We start from the raw sequence: 14,141 nt of genomic DNA, 5'->3' as shown, positions 1-14,141 counted from the left end.
CGGTGAGGCTGAAGAATTTGTTGTACTGCCGGCCGGCAAAGCGAATGCCACAGTTATCCTCAATGCTACCGATTATGATAAGAAAGTGGACATATTATTGGAAGATGCCACGTACCGTATTCTTAAACGGGATCCCACGGCAGTACTTAGTAGAAAGACGGGGGTGAAGACCTCTGGCCTCCCAGAAGAACTAGTCAAGAATCTACGACCAAGAGCACCAAGGCCACCCAGGTTATATGGTCTACCCAAAGTCCATAAGAATGCGGTTCCTTTGAGACCTATTGTTAGTGCTATTGGGTCTCCTACATATCGGTTGGCAAAATACTTAACCAAATTATTACCACATTTATTCGGCCACTTAAGCCATCATATTAATAACTCAAAAATGTTTGTTAACATTATAAAGCAGATGAGGATAAGTCCGAATGACATCATGATCAGCCTAGATGTGGTCTCTTTGTTTACAAAGGTTCCGGTGGAAGATACGTTAAAATTGTTGACTGCTCATTCCTCTCCTGAAATTATGAAATTATTTCGACACACTTTGACGACCAGCTATTTCTTGTATGATGGAAGATATTATGAAATGACTGACGGAACAGCCATGGGTTCGCCACTGTCACCAGCCATAGCTAACTTCTTCATGGAGGATTTCGAAGAACGAACGTTGAACAGTGCTACCTTACGTCCATCCTGCTTCTTCAGGTATGTTGACGATACATTTTTAATCTGGCCACATGGCAATGAGACACTAGAGCAGTTTGTTGATCATTTGAATGGTATACATCGGAACATACGATTTACAGTGGAGGTGGAGAAGGATGGGAAGTTACCCTTCTTAGATGTGCTGGTGAAGCGAAAATCAGATGGACGTCTCGGACATTCTGTGTACAGAAAACCGACGCATACAGATTTATATCTAAACGCGCGTAGTTTTCACCACTCAGCTCAGAAGAGAGCTATGCTGAATACCTTGGTACACAGAGCAAGGACTATTTCGGGCGAGGATCATCTCGGCTCCGAGATTAACCATCTGACGACGGTATTCAGAAAAAATGGATATTCCGATCGTGATATCAGATCTACTCTGGCGAAAAAACCTAGGAAGGTCGCTGTTCGAACAGACCAAGAAGACCAACACATCGCGCAGCAACTATTCTGCGGTGCAACGACCAGCAAGATCGGCAGAGTATCAGATCAGTCTTCCGGCCACCTAGGAAGATTAAGGAAATGCTGCGACCTGTGAAAGATAATCTTGGCCTGAGAGTACCGGGAATTTACAGCATTCCTTGCGAGTGTGGGAAAAATTATGTGGGCCAGTCTATAAGAACTGTTGGCGATCGCTGTGTGGAACATCAGCGTCACCTGAAATACAGGTACCTAGAAAAATCAGCGGTGGCTGAGCCCAGTTTGATAAATAAACATAAGATTTTATTCGATGAAACAGGACTACTTGCTCACGCATCAAACTATTGGGACTCTGTCATCAGGGAAGCAGTTGAAATTAGACTCTGTGAAAATAAATTCAACGGAGACTCCGGTTATTCACTCAGCAATGCATGGAAGCGCGCAATTGATAAAGAAAGAGCGCAGAGGGAGACTTCTTACATTCCTCGCAGTTCTCCGCCTGTTACGATGGATGGCGCTGCAGGCAATGCTGGATAAAGCGCGAAAACAAAGTCTATGGATATAGAGGCCGCCACCTCAGTACGCGACGGTCCAGTCGAGTTCGCGATGCCGAAGAGCGAGGACGATGCGCGCGCGGCCGGGGCAGCCGCCTCGGACGCGCCGGAGTCGGCCGCTGGTCGGTCGGTTGGGCCTGGCCCGCCGGACGCCCCAGCGGCCGCTCCACACAGGACGGATCCCAGGTTGACGACCCAGGCTACGGCACCGGTTCATGACAGGATAGAACGACGATCGACAGGCGCTATTCGACCGCAGAAGACTACACACCGCACGACGAAACCGTATTCGGACGTCGGCCATACATCACATCACGACGGACGCAGCAATGAAGACGACCGCCAGGACTACGCCAGAAGACTCGAAATATGTCGGGAGGAGGACAAAGAAACGCTGAAGGACATACAACGCCTTATCCGCTATTCACGGGAAACGCAAGAGCAGGATAACGACACCTGTCTGGCATCTCTATCTGTGGACTCAGATGTCGAATCACAGCACTCCCACCAAACAGTCGACGACGCGGAGATGGCAGCAGCCTTTCCAGCAGAAAACGACAACGACTCCCCACACGCAGAGGGGGACTTTACGCTCGTACACAACAAACGGCGCAGAAGCAACGCATTAGCCAAGGACTTAGCCAACCCAGCTAAGAGACGAACGGAGACCATCCCCACAACGAACCGATTCGCCCCACTGACACCTCAAGCTGCGCCTCCATCAACCACCAACAAGCCGCAGGCACAAACTTCTAATGCCGCAGAAGCCGTGGACAGAGACAAGAATGTGCTTCGCAAAGTGCCCCCAGTCACAATTTATTACACAAAGGATTACGTTCACCTCAATGAAACGCTCAACGGACTTCTAGAGGGCACCCTTAAAGCTATATACCAAAAGGACCGCATCAAATACCACTTTGAGTCCTTAGAAGACCAAAGGCGTGCAATAAAATACTTCACGAACCATAGCTTCTCCTATTTTACGCATCAAGCACCAGACGACAGGGAACTGAAAGAAGTTGTCAAACGCCTTCCGGCGGAAGTTACCGAAGAACAACTTTACTATGGCCTCAAGGAAAAAGGCTTCAACGTGCTACAAGTCTACCAATTTAAGGAACGCGACGAGAAGACGAAACAATTGATACCGCAACCTGTGTACCGAGTCACCCTCCCATCCGGAAAAGACAGTGACAAGATATATGATGTCAAATACCTGCTCTACACACGAGTGATAATAGAAACCTATAATAGTAAAGAAGGACCAGTCCAGTGCCGACATTGCCAACGTTTCGAGCATACAGCGAACTACTGCAGCATGCCAGCACGCTGCGCCCGCTGCGGTGGATCCCATAAATCATCGAATTGTACCCATCCTAGGACGGCGCCCCCAAAGTGCGCCAATTGTGAACAAGAACATCCAGCGACCTTCCGTGGCTGCCCAAAATTTCAAGAACTCCTACGGAAATATACTAGAAGGACACCAAAGAAGTCGACCCCACAACGGCCTATAATTGCTAAGAACTCGGCCATGGCAGCGATTCCGGCCACCCAACAACAAGCGGCACCTCTCCCTGTGGAAACAATCGCCTCTCGACCACAACCGGCACCCAGAGTGACTCTCCGACAGACAAGACAACAGCGCTCGTACTCCGAAGCAATACGTGCCCATCCACCGACGCCAACACCAGCGGAGACACCATCTGCCTGGTCGACCACTTTTACACCAGCGTTAACAGATATTCTTCAACTACTCACCGCCCTCCAGCAGAAGCTGACGTCTATCCTCTCACTTGTAGAAAGCGTACTGACAGCTTTTCAAACACCCTAAATGGATAGACGGCATCACACGAGGCATTTTAACTTCTGCATTTGGAATGCCAACGGCCTGAAACTGAAGAAAATAGAATTCACGGACTTCTTACATCGCCACAAGATAGACGTAGCATTTGTCTCCGTAACACATCTCCGCGAGTCAACCGACCTCCGCTTGAGGAACATGCACATCTACCGGACGGACAGACGGGACCAACGGGGTGGAGGGACCGCAGTTCTGATCAAAAAATGTATTCGTCACCACCAAGAACGTTTACCCCCACTCCAGACCTTAGAGGCCACGGCAGTAACAATCCACACGACGCTCGGAAACATTACCTGTATTGCGGCTTACCTTAGCCCAAAGAAGCCTCTCCACCCAGAAGATCTTTACTCCGTTACAGAGGGTTACGACAAGATCCTCCTTGGAGGGGATCTTAATAGTAAACATGTTGCCTGGAATTCCCGTAAGACTAACCCAAAAGGACATATGTTGTTTGCACTGGCTGAGAATTTACATATTTCCGTCCATGGACCACGGGAACCGACGAGGATACCTTACGTCCAGACACAAGACCCTGATGTTCTAGATATCGCCATAATCAAGAACATCAACCCGAATCTCCATCTGCGGACGCTGGATGATCTTTCGTCGGACCACAGACCAGTGTTAGGACTCATAGAGAGGGCTACTTTGCAACTCCCACTGCCGACGACAAGAACTTACGACTGGCAGCAGTTCCAAGCGTACCTCAACAACAATGTGCGACCAACCCAGGTTGTTACTACCAGAGAAGCGATTGATGAGGCAGTCGCAGTAGTCACAAAGAAGATTAACAATGCGAAACAACGAGCACTCACGGAGCACCTGCAACCAGAAGTCAATTATGACGAGTTTCCACCACCACTGCAGGAACTTAAGGCAAGGCGCAATCGATTTCGGAAACGATGGGTCCGCTACCGCCATCCGGACGATAGACGGGAGACTCACAGACTAACCCGCGAACTCCGGCGGAAGGTTCAGGACTGGAAGCAACACACGTGGGAACTCAAAATGGACAACTTTCTATTACGCACCAAAGATGAATGTCGAATAGTTAAAAGTCTCAGACAACAACAGCTCCCCAAAAGGGCAATTCGAGGACCCCATGGCCTCTTGTACGACTCACTTGCGCAGGCGGAGCTGTATGCGGATACATACCAACAACAGATGACTACGCCCCCCACGGAGGATGGAGATGATGCACTCCACCGTGCAGAGGAGGACACAGCGGCGGAATGGGAAGCTATTCGGGACGCCCCGACTACCGCTATGCCCCGGCTGACAACGCCGGAGGAAATTAGGAGGATTATCAAGTATAGCAAACACACCTCACCTGGAGCAGATAGAATCAGCAATGCGGAGTTGAAACACCTCCCGAGAAAGCCTGTTTTGCTTCTCACCCGGATAGTGAACAGCTGCCTCAGGACTGGATACTTCCCAGAGGCATGGAAGATTGCCAGAATAGTGCCAATACCAAAACCGGGCAAGGATCTCTCACACCCTGACAGCTACAGACCCATAAGTTTACTGCCGACACTGGGAAAGGTACTGGAACGTGTCCTACTGAAACGCATGCTGGACATCCTTGCGGCACACAACATCATCCGGCCGGAGCAGTTTGGATTCCAGGCGAAGCTATCGGCTGAGTTACAACTACTGCGCATCACGGAATCTATCCAAGACAATTTCAACAAGAAACGACATACTATTGGAGTCTTTCTCGATATAGAGAAGGCTTACGATAAAGTATGGCGACGCAACTTGATCGTCAAGCTCCGACGTACCACTCCCCTACCAGACTGCTATTTAAAACTTCTCGACAATTTTCTTCAGGATCGCAGATTATATGTTCGCATTGATGACAAGAATTCATCAACACGGCCTGTCCTTGAAGGACTTCCCCAAGGATCGGTCATCTCTCCACTGCTGTTTAATTTATATATTAACGACCTCCCGACGGTGCCACATGTTACTGCCAGTTTCTATGCCGACGACACAGCGCTCCTGACTGCAGGCACCAGAATGGACCACCTCGTCACACGGATGCAGCGCCAACTAGATTTAGTGGACCACTGGACCCACATGAACAAAATAACGGTCAACGCAGAGAAAACCAAAGTTATTGTCTTCACACGTCGGAGACCCATCGTCAATGAACGCCTACGGATATCAGACCAGCCACTCCCCTGGGCAACAACTGTAAAATACCTGGGAGTGCATCTGGACGCCAAACTGTTGTATAGTCATCATATTATGGAGACGAAGACGTCTGGTCTCAAAATGCTAGGAGCTCTCCTCCCATTTCTGAAGAGCTCATACCTCAGCCAACGCACGAAACTCCAGTTGTACCATGCCACAGTCGAACCATCTATTTTGTATGGATCGACCTCTTGGGGTACTACGTGTGCCACTACCTACAAGAAGTTACAGGTTGTACAAAGCAGATGCCTACGATGGATCCCAGGAGCCCAATGGTGGATCCAAAATCATGACATTCATCGAGCCTTAAGCGAATCTTACCTCTCAGACAAGGTCAAGGAGAAGGCACGAACCTTATTTCGGAAGTTGGACATGATACGTGACAGTATACCACAACTCACCACAGTAGGTACGGTAGAACCCTTACGCAACCATAAATATAAAGTACCGAAGGCGATAGTATTTGAGCCTCCGTAAATGATATCCCTACGTACTTCTCCATAATTTAACGACATATCGTCCTTTAGTACTACTCCACACAGGTTTTCAAATACACACCGAAAGCAGCGAGTTAAGGGACCCTTCTGTGTGACCAAACTAAAGCTGAAAGAAGAATAAATCAATAAAGAGAAAATTTTTACCCCTTCCATTCCCTACAGAAGTAAAAATCAACGAAGTTGATCAGACTTCAGCACCACCACCAAAAAAAAAAAAAAAAAAAAAAAAAAAGGGGTCCACGACAGTCAGTTTTACCCCTGACGAAGATGACGGAGGTAGTCATTGAAAGCTTGGGTTTTTATCCAAATTTGACGCGGCAAGTGAACCGAGAACTTTTTATGCCCGGAACTTAATCAGTTTTCACGGACGTTGTTGTTTACATTCAAACCGTTTTCGTCCTTTTCAAAGAAGCATTCTGATGGATGTGGCAACCACCAATTTCGATGCACACATTCTATCGACCAAGAACTCCACGTGTCTATGAAATCTGTCCTGCAGCGACCACAACTCGTGACACGAGATATTCTGTTGCTACAGGAATGTCACAAATCAGGCTCTTTATTCCACCCTTCGGCCACATTAATGAGGCTCGAACCAGGTCAGAGAGGTAGGATAGATGTAAAATGAAATTACGTTCCGATGTAAGCATCCCTAACCACGGCTACCCTGTTGCATACCTATGTGGAAAACATATCCTGTTGTAGCGGGAACTGAAGAGCACCCTGTATGTCCGCAGACTCTTTTATAGCCTTCCTCTTCAGCTGCTGCACAAAATGAAAGTGAAACGAACAGAATGCGGACACTGGAGGTATGGAGGACACGCGCTGTTTAATGCGGGCCTCAAGTTCTCGCGTGGCTAGCGCAACAGCGGCCAGCAGGCCCTGTTACATCCACCCTCGGCGCGGTCCCTTTGTGGGGCGACAAATCTCCGGCCGGTCGCAGCGTCGTCCCTGATTAAATACTGATTATGACCGAAATTACTACGCATTTGCCGAGATTGCTTTTAACGTGATTGTCGGGCGCGGGCGCGGGCGCTGCGAGAGCCCGGGGCTTCGGCGGCGGCGCCCGAGGCCAGGCGGCGTCGATTTACGCGTTTTATCTGCGACGAGAATCGTAATTGCTCCGGCGGCTGAGTTATGGCGGGCTGTCTGCGAGCGCGCGCCTCGCTTATCGACAGCGGCGTCCCTGTGAGAGCCGGCGCTGCCGCTGCCCGCTGCCCGCCGCCCGCCGCCCGCCGCTCGCGCCGCCCCGGGCGCCACCCTCACCCGAACCCCCGCCGCCCACCACAGCCCCCTCCCACGCACCGCGTGCGCCTCGTGTCACGTGCGGGCGCCTCGCGTGTGGCGAGCCCGCTGCCGCCGCGGCACGTTCCTGCCTCTCTCGGGTACCCCCGTATGAGGCTGCTGTCGATTCTGCGCTAATGTGGTACTCGCTCCAGACAGCATCCGTGGAAAGAGCTTGAAAGCTGTCCATTATAATCGGCACTTTTCATATTCAGTAAAACCTGGACGGATACCTGATTTTTTTTTCACATTTGTGTCACAAAAAGAAAAATGCTTAACAAGCATAAAATTAACATAAATGTAAAAAAAAAGTCCCACTCCTTTACACCCACGATATACACAGACGACATGCTCACTGTATGGCCTCATGGTCATCAGTCTTCTGAGTGTTCGATGCAGCATCCCGGCATGAAGTCTCTCCTGTGACAACTGTAATGGTACTTGAATTACTTAACCATTACGGCACCTCACCTCAACCTTTCGATACCAGCAATATTCTACTGTTTTTCTGTAAAATAGTTAACATCTATCCGTGACAACATTCAGATTTGATTTCATTAATGTAGAGGTCCTTCGATACATCGATATGTATGTATTGCAATGATATTATTCTTACGTGTATTCTTTCTTTTGTCACTATGATCTTTGACGTACTTGTAACTCTGATTTTTGGGCGCGTAAGCGGTTATTAGGGAGTCAAGCTTTGGTCGTCCTGTTAAAAAGACGCAAATTGTAGTCAGTTTATGAGATGTGAACTTTAACTGTGAGGAAGATATTTTCAAGTATGTTTTATATTGTGAAGTGATGTTTTGGAACGAGTTACGTGATATTGCAACAAAAGTATATAAAAAAGAAGTGAACTTATATTCGGAGTGCTGATTACTTTTTTACATCACCATTGTCCTAACTTGCAAAAGTTTAATCTTCAAGAATGGTTTATGAAACACATCTATAAAACTTTTGAATATCGCAGAATAACACCTAGGCCTCTTTGCATCCGAGCTTGGAACCATCACCACCTAGATTTTCGACGATTGAGCCCTGAGTTCACAACGAGACCAGCGTGGGAAACACGAAAAGATGAGTGCCTACTTTATCCATTATTTCAAGAGATGACTTTATTAACTGTGCTCTAATGACTCCTGCCACATAATATAACATTGTTGTTGCCCGAAAATTCAACATTTATCAGTGTCAGCAACACTACAATCATAATTAATTTTTGACCTTTGTTGTGGTAGGGGTATTAGACAACCTTGGCACATTGTATTGTATAAATATTCAACGACTTCACTGTGAATGAACTGTGCAAAACTGCTTTAATAAACGACACATAAAAATGTTGACAAATAGGTTTTCTCTCCTTCTTGAGTCATTGGTCTCCTGATTGGTTTGGTGCGACCCGCCACGAATTCCTTTCCTCTGCCAACCGTTTCGTCTCAGAGTACTACTTGCAACCTTCGTCCTAAAATACTTGCTGGATATATACCATTCTCTGTCTTCCCCTACAGTTTTTTCAATATCTCTCATTCAATACATTTTTACCCTCTACCTCTTTCTCTAGGCCATGGAAGTCATTTCCGGATGACTTAACAACAGCGGGAAACCTAACATCACGATTGATGATGATGAAAATGCATGAAGTAGGGAAGACACCAAAATAGCCCATAACAGACGGGGCAAAGAGCGAATAAAAAGCAGACTAGCACTGGCAAAAATGATATGTCCCCAATTTTCATAGAAATTCCAGTGCATTGGTATCTATTCCTTCTGCCTCATTCGATCGTAAGTCGTCCAAAGCCCTTCTACAATCTGATGCTAATACTGGAATTCCTGTCTGTTCCACCACGTCGTCAGGTAAGTGTGCGGTTGATAATGGAAGCAAGACTGAAGAAAAATCAAGACGCGTCCATAGGATTTGTAGAGCTGCAACAAGCGTTCGACAGTGTCTAATGGTGTAAGAAGTTCGAAGTTCTGAGAATATTAGGGGCAAGCTTTTGGGAATGACGGGTGATATACAATATCTCCAAGGACCAACAGGGAACTTAAGATAGCAAGACCAAGAACGAAGTGCTCGAATTGAAAAGGGTGCAAGCCAAGGTTGTATGCTTCAACCCTGCTGTTCAGTCACTGAAAAAGCAATGAAGGAAATAAAAGAAAGGTTCAAGTGTGTGATTAAAATACATGGTGAAAGGATACCAATGAAAAGATTCGCTGATGATGTTACTATCCTCAGTGGAAGTGGAGAAGAGCTTTAGGATGTGTTGAATGAAATGAACAATCTAATGAATACAGAATATGAAGTGAGAGTAAATCTAAGAAAGACGAAAGTACTGAGAAGTGCTAGAATTATGCCCACATAAAGGCCGTTCTACAGTTTCTACATATCCGCTCTTTCCTCTGCATTTAACAGTGGAATTCTCTTACACACTTGATGTCACCGCTCTTGCCTTTAATTTCATCGAATGCTGTATCGACGTTTCTATATGCTGTGTCAGTCCATCCAGCAATCAGTTCTAATATCTTCACCTTTTTCAGGTATCCATTTTGTCTTAGCTTCCCTGCACTTTCTGTTTATTTTAGTTCTAAGTGACTTGAATTTCTATATTTCTGATTTCCCGTAACATTTCCGTATTTTATTCTTTCGTCGATCAACTGAAATATTTCTTCTGTCACCCTTGGTTTCTTCGTAGATACCTTCCTTGTTCCTACGTTTCTCTCTCCAACTTTCTAAAGATGTGCATTCCACTTTAACTGAACTGTCTGTTGAGCCATTCCTTATCACACTATCTATGGCCTCAGAGGCGCATCTCTTCATTTAGTGCTTTCGTATCTCACTTCTTTGTGCATGGGTTATTCCTGAATAGTCTCTCAAACTTCAGCCTACTATTTACTATTACTAAATTGTGATCTGGGTCTATATCTGCCCCTGGGTACGCCTTATAATCCATTATCTGATCTCAGATCTCTGCCTGTCCATGATGTAATCTAACTGAAATTCCTGTACCTCCCTATCTTTTCCAAATATACTACCTCATCTTGTAATTCTTGAATAGAATATTCGTTATTGCCATCTGCAATTTATTGAAGAACTTAGTCTTTCTCCTCCCTCATTCCTACAACAAAGTCCGCATTCTGCCGTAACCCTTTCTTCTACTCCTTGTCCTACAATAGCATCCCAATGCCGCATGATTATTAGATCCTTGTCTCCCTTTACATACTGAATTACCCGCTCCGTATCCTCATACTTTCTGTGTCTCTTAATCTTGTGCTTGCGACGTCTTCATGTATGCCTGACCTATTTTTCTTGTTGTTGGTTTGCTGTCGATGTTAATGAGAACAGTCATATAACTGAAATATTCGCAGTAACTGACGATCTACCCTACCTTCTTGTTCATAACAAATCCTAATCCCATTATATTATTTCCTGCTAGTGTAGGTATTCCCCTTCAATCATCTGACCATAACTCTTTGTCCCCTTTTCATTTCGCTTTTCTGAGCCGCACTGTGTGTCGAGTGGGGTTTAGCATTTCTCGTTTCATATTTTATTGCTTCCCTACCACCTGACATTCCACTCCCCGACTGGTAGAATGTTATCTATTTGTTGTTTATTCCATCTTTTTCTCGTGGTCATCGTCCCCTTCGCAGTTCCGTCGCGAAATTCCTGATGGGGGACTAGTTCGGAATCTTCTGCCAGTGGAGAGTCATAATCTCACTTTATGAATTGCAGGCCACATGTCCTGTGGTGACATGTGTCTTCAATGCAGTGGTTTCCATTGCCTACTGTACACTCATGCTGTTGAACAGTGCTGATTTTATCGCCTTTTAGGGCCATTTCGCTTTTCCGCCCTCTTTGACAAGAATGTTGGTAGTACAAGGTGACTTCTTACGTTTTATGTTTTCGGCCGCCACAGCTGATGATTTTTATTCAAAAATTTAAGCAGAGGCAGGTTTCGAATCCGGGACGGAGGATGTTTTGATTTTGAGTTAGAGACGCGAATCCTAGACCACGGATACATACACAGACAGTTATACGCACACTCAATCGAACTTCTACCCATCGTAAAAGAACTCATTTATCCGTTCTTTGATTACATGTGCACAGCGCCTAAGCGATGCTCAAAACATAGTACATGAGCTCAAAAGGTCGCGCACAACATTCGTGGTCAACGCCTACAGCCATATGTTGATACGAACAGCCATGGCAACAACTAAAACATATAGGAAATAAGTCGACAAACTGCAGCCAACAGCACGCTTACCTCAGTGAAAAATGTCACTGATCGCAATGGCAAACTCCTTCGTCGGGTTGCTGTCCAGCCTGTTTGCCGTACCAGCCGCAAGATCCATGATATGCTAGGCTCCACCAAGGTCAAGATAGATGCTTTACGCACTGAAGGTGTGTACAAGGTGACATGTCAGAGTGGAGAAGTAAACATCGGTGAGCGAGGCAGCTCGAGAACAACGTGCATACGGGACACGAGTGTTACATTCGTCTAGAGCAAAACAGCGAATCTGCAGTGGCCGACTGTGGCAAGACTGCAGCAAAGGAAACAAATTTATCGAAACCTATGTACTGGCCAAGCAGCTGGGTTTGACAAAACGCCATATCAGAGAAGCAATAGAACAGAGAGGAAGGATTCAGGTTTGTCCCATCCTGGCTGCCAGCCCTCAAGGGTCCAACAGGCCGCAGCAACAACATTTGACCCGAGTGCTACTGGCGAGTAACTGAAGCCGAGCGGCCTGCGTCCAGAAACAGTGCCAGAATCCACAGACCACAGCAGATCCCCACTCCTTCCTCCGTAGCAACCTGTTATAATGAAGCTCCAGCTCCTGCCACCTCAAGTAACCCTTTGAAACTGCGACCTTTTAAAGTTGTGACGTGACGTCATACTCATTGAGCGTTGATGACGTAAGGTAATCAGCTAAAGCACACCATGAGAAGACCACCGTGACCCAGCTAGGAACGTTGCTTTCTCCGGTACAACTTTTTCACGTTATAATGAGGTACGATACTCAGGAAGCTTGTATTTCAACTCACAGGTCGCGGAAGCCTATGCAGTTATGTGAGCAAAATATTAACACTCAAGGTAGTCCTTACTGTAGACAACACTGAATTTTCTTTTACCTCCAAATATTACTAGGCTTGACCACCAATGGACCAAGGAATTATGTTGTGTTTGTAAAAAAATGTATCAGCGTAAGCTGTTGCAATCACTTCCGCACTCTAGAGAAAATGAGCCACAATCAATAGAAGCTTCCCTGAAAAAAAAATTAATTTGAAGGATATTAAGGAAGAGGACGATGTTGGTACCAACGAAGTGAATCGTAGAAATAGAACGGCGGCATTAGAACTGCGCTACGTGGAACAACAGAATGTGGCGACACTCGCTGACGTTGTACTTCTACGAAGATGGCGGGACTACGCTGGTAACAATACACGTTATTCACTTTTTTGATTTTTATACAAAACCGATTAGCTGGCATCTGTAAATTGTTTGGCAAGCTTGCCAATTAACAAAATCGGCTATTTCTGACCTCCAGACGCATTGCTGTAAGCTATGACCGTTACTCTAGCTTTGGAGTTCGAATAACCTGCAGTGGAAGCTGCGTTTCTAGGTACTATCGTTTTAGATGAAAGCCTCTACAATTGAGTCCCGTCTGTCCACATTCACTCTCTGTGTATTTCAGATTCTATCTGAATAATTTATTTACCGGAAGCTGAGAATGCCGATTGCCCGGACTCGAATTACAGAGGTTTTACTGTATTCTATTTTTCTTACGTAGCTGTATCTCGCCAGCAATCTTCTCTGTTACTTGTACCTGTGGCACAATGATGGATTATCGCGTATTCACGGCTGCTCCGGCTACAACAGTGGATGTGCCAGTGGTTTTCCAGGCGAGAGTTTCTTCGGGCGTGGTGCCCATTTGAAAGGAAAATTAGCCTTTTTGCTTTCAACGTCTACTCCATTTCGGAAGATCTGGAGTGAAGGTCTGTTATGCTGGTGACTGATACAATTCGCTTTTGACGATTCTTTTATTCTTTATGGCTTGACATGGTCAAGCAGCTGGGTTTGACAAAACGCCAGATCAGAGAAGCAATAGAAATAATAAAACACCCTTAATTTTGACTGTAACCGTTACTTACGTATGTCGGTAGTTTACGAGTGATAGGACCGCTTTCGATTGTGCCAACATCATCTTCGGGCCGTAAAATATCGCTACTTGACTTTTAATGCGTCAGTACTTGATTGCGCAACATGTTACGTGTCACACGCTGTAACGATATTTTATGATGTCAAAAGGACTGCTAGCATAATTGGAATCGGTCATATCATGTTATAAACTCGCGATATGACAAATGAAGGCTATACTTTTGGTTCAGACTGCATTGCATTACATTGAGAAAGACGGAGAGCAGGTTTTGGTTTGTAATCATGCATCACAACTTAGAGTTTTTCCTCTTTTTCCTTGTGCCTTTGCACCACATTAACTGTGGGTCGGTGTGGTTAATTTAAGCGGCGGCAGGAAGCCTTTTCTGCCGACACCTTGTTAGTCCCACTCCGTGGCACAGAATACGCGCACCCCAACTGCCTGCGTGTAGTGTTATTCATGTGAAAGTGA

This window comes from Schistocerca cancellata, chromosome 5 (assembly GCF_023864275.1).
Source record: "Schistocerca cancellata isolate TAMUIC-IGC-003103 chromosome 5, iqSchCanc2.1, whole genome shotgun sequence".
NCBI classification, from domain to species: Eukaryota; Metazoa; Arthropoda; class Insecta; order Orthoptera; family Acrididae; genus Schistocerca; species Schistocerca cancellata.
The sequence above is the reverse complement of the archived record's forward strand: the minus strand, read 5'-3'. Positions refer to the sequence as shown.